At 61.4% G+C, this 3,170-nt stretch overlaps 1 long non-coding RNA gene across 1 annotated transcript in view; it reads right to left on the bottom strand.

The window, feature by feature from the left end:
* The window catches only part of LOC109298591, a 3,669-nt gene extending 2,299 nt beyond the window's left edge, over positions 1-1,370 (bottom strand). The window contains exon 1 of the long non-coding RNA XR_002097658.1: positions 18-1,370. This is a non-coding gene — a long non-coding RNA (uncharacterized LOC109298591). The remainder of the gene's footprint in view (positions 1-17) is intronic.
* Between the last annotated feature and the right edge of the window lie 1,800 nt (positions 1,371-3,170).

Below are 3,170 nucleotides of genomic sequence, written 5' to 3' on the forward strand. Positions count from 1 at the left end.
AGAGAAGCATCACTTACAAACATGGTAAACTCCAGCATGCAGAGAAACCAATGGCACCGTTTAAAAAAGAGAAAGGAAGGAAGGAGCAGTCCTAGGCAGGAGGCTGGAAAGAAGGCCTGCAGAGAACAACAGGCCCCCGGAGCTGGTGTATTTTCGAATAGGGCCTGTAATCTGCAGAGAATGGGTAACTGAAACGATAAACAGAAACACGTAATTACACTCTTGCTCTTTGTAACTACGTGTTTTGACACTTCCTGGCAGTTTGCAGCAGAAGACGCTGCTGTTTCACTTTTAATTTGACAAAATTGTGGAAGTCCCTCCCCCAGTGTTTGCGATGCCGTTTCAGGAGCACACTCCCCTGCACGCCTCAGCGCTTTCCAGGGTTCACCTCTTCACTGGTTTCAAGCCAGACACTTGCTTGGGAGCGACTGTGGTTGCCGCTTGCCGCGCTGCGCGGGGGGAGATCTCTGCACTGGGCTGCGCTCTGTCAAGATTTCTCTTCTTTCCTGTGTCCCCTCCCAGCCCCTGCGTTGCAGCTGGAGCTGCTGTTTTGACCACGGGGGGCAGGGCCATGAGGGAGGACAGATCTGATTAACCCCCCTCCCCCTTTCTGAGGTGAGCTCCTCAGGAAGGAAGAGTGTCCTTGTGACGGCCGCGCTGCTACGTGCGGAGCGAGCCCTTGGCCCGGCCCGGGGTGCAGTGACCCCGGCTGGGAACGGATGCGGGCTACACGCCTCATGGCCGAAAACTTCGGGGCTGCCGCAGGCAAGGGCTCGGTAGCAATCAGTGCTGCTCTCCTAGGGACCTCAGCCGTCACCCCAGTGCATTTGCAAGCTGTGGCAGGGGGCTGGGCCCAGGCGAGTGCTTCCTGCCTTGGTAGGACATTGTCCTCCATGCTGGCTGCGTGTGCAGGGGCGGCTGGGTCGTGTGTCCTCTGATCTGTTTGCTTCCCTTGCTCATATCAGACCTTCACCTCTCGTCAGTCGTGAACCTGGGGACGGGGATCGAGCGAGAGGACCCGTGGAGCCGGAACCGTCCTGCCGGAGCTGGCAGACGCTCGTGTTAGCCCGAGGGACGCCCTGGCCCCGGGGCTGCTGGGTGGTCACTTATCGGGGACCGGAGCCAGGGCTCCGGGGCCGAGCGGCCTCCCCGAGCACGGGGCCAGGCGCGGAGCAGCCGATCGCGGCCCCTTGGCCACCAGCCCCCGCCGCTGGCGCTGCCGGGCTGCGTGTGTGCTGGCACCGAGGCACACACCTGGGAGACTTCATTGCCTGGGCTCTTGCCTTTCCTCCTCCTCCACACGCGCTTTAATTCCAGGATTATTGCAGCGCTAAAGAAACATCTCCCCGGCCCAGTGGCGGCCCAAGGAGACCCACCCGGCCTCCTGCCGCCCTGCCCCTGGCGGGGAAAGGACCGCGCGGTGGGAGAGGCGCCCTGCCGCCCTTGAAGGAGATTGTAGCGTTGACTGTCAGGTTGGCATCGTTCACTCTGCTCCCCTCCAGCAGCCCAGATGGGCCCTGCCCGCCCGCTCGGTGCCGCCGCCTCCCAGGCAGGGACCCCCGGGACCCTGCTTCAAAGCCGGGTTTAATCGTCACGGGAAAAGAAATCCCCGCTCCCACCAGCGCATCCTTCCCGCCGCTGGTCCGGCTCACACGTGCTAATCGCCCATCTTTTTCTGTCCCCGGACTAGAAAGGGAGTCGCCAGCACCGGTGAGCGCTTTGCTGAGGCTAGGTCCGGTCTCTGGTTATTGTTTCCCTGCGCTGGTCTCGTGAGCCCGGAGCCTGGCCGCTCCTGCGGGGAGCCTGGGCTTTCCCGCAGCTAGGAGTCAGAGGAGCCAGGGCGAGGGAGCGCCTTGGCTTATTTGTGGAGTGAAATCCAGCCTCGCTCCTCTCGCATCCCCTTCCCAGAGAGCCGGGGGGGGGGGGACCTCTGCTTCCTCGGCTGGCATGATTTAGGCAAAGGGAAGGCTTTTTTTCTCATCGCCCAATTCTGTTGCTTATGTGCAGATCACAGAGCAGGGGGAAGGGGAGAGGGGGTTGCCCGTCAGGTCTGCGTGACAGCGAGCACATCGTGTTCAGACAAGTCCAGTGACATGGAGGGGAAGCCCCGCAGCCTTCCCCAAGCCCCTCGAGGCGCTGCGAGGGGAGGCCGTTCGCCCCCGCCTCCACCTGCCTCGCTGGACTCCGCTTCAGTGAAGCCTCGATGTTGTCCGCAGCCTGGGCATGACACTCCTCCATGTGCAAACCATCCCCCGGGAGTTCATCTCCAACAGAAATTGTGCACGCGGGAGACTTAGCTCATTCAAGGGCTTTCGGTTTTCCCTTGTTCCCCTTTGCCCCATGAGCTGCCCCTTTGGCAAAATGATGGCACTTGGTCAGAGCTGGCTGGATCGGAGCCCGCCCCTTCTGTAGCTTTACGGCCTGCGTTTCAGGTCGCTTTCTCTCTTTAAAAAAGCCGGACATATCATTTCACATCAAGTTTGCCGGCTGTAAGAGGCCTGGACGTGGCCCCGAGAGGCAGCGGGGATTTGAAGGGACTCGAGTTATTTGACGAAACGTGAACAGAGCTGATACCCGGCTCGTCCCGCTGAGGCACGAAGTACTGCGTTGTTAATACTGTGCGTTTTCGTGGAGGGGGGACATGGCACCATGCCACAGAAATCAGAGCGGCCTTTGCAGGAGAGGGAGAGAAATCAAAAGGCCAGTTTTTTGTTCTCTTCTGTGTTCAATGAAGGCGAGCTGAATGAGGAGCAATAACAAGAGAGGGATTATCCGGCGTGACCAGCTGCAGCGTTACAGCCCGGGGCGTGCAGCAATGTTTCGCTGGAGAGGGGGAGTCACCCTGGGAGCGAGCTGCATGGTGACGCAGGGCCCTGGGCACTGGAGCGCGCCAGGTTCGGGCCGCGGGGGCGGGGACGGCGGGGCCTGCGGACGCTGCAGCGGGACAGCCGCAACCTCCGCCCGGCCACGGCCACGGCCACGGCCACGCTCCAGCCACAGCTTCAAAAATAAAGTGCGTTTTCCCCTGCGTGTCCGACGCGTTCACAGCGCATTTGCATGACATGCAGCTGCTGCTGATCAGCTCAGCCCTAGAAGGAAAACGAAAGCCCGCCGCTGCCCCGGCGCGGAGGGACCCGGCGGCCCTTCCCTGGGGGTCACCTGCCCGGCCG

This window comes from Gavialis gangeticus, unplaced genomic scaffold (genome assembly GCF_001723915.1).
Source record: "Gavialis gangeticus isolate Ggan-Ray unplaced genomic scaffold, GavGan_comp1, whole genome shotgun sequence".
Lineage (NCBI taxonomy): Eukaryota > Metazoa > Chordata > Crocodylia > Gavialidae > Gavialis > Gavialis gangeticus.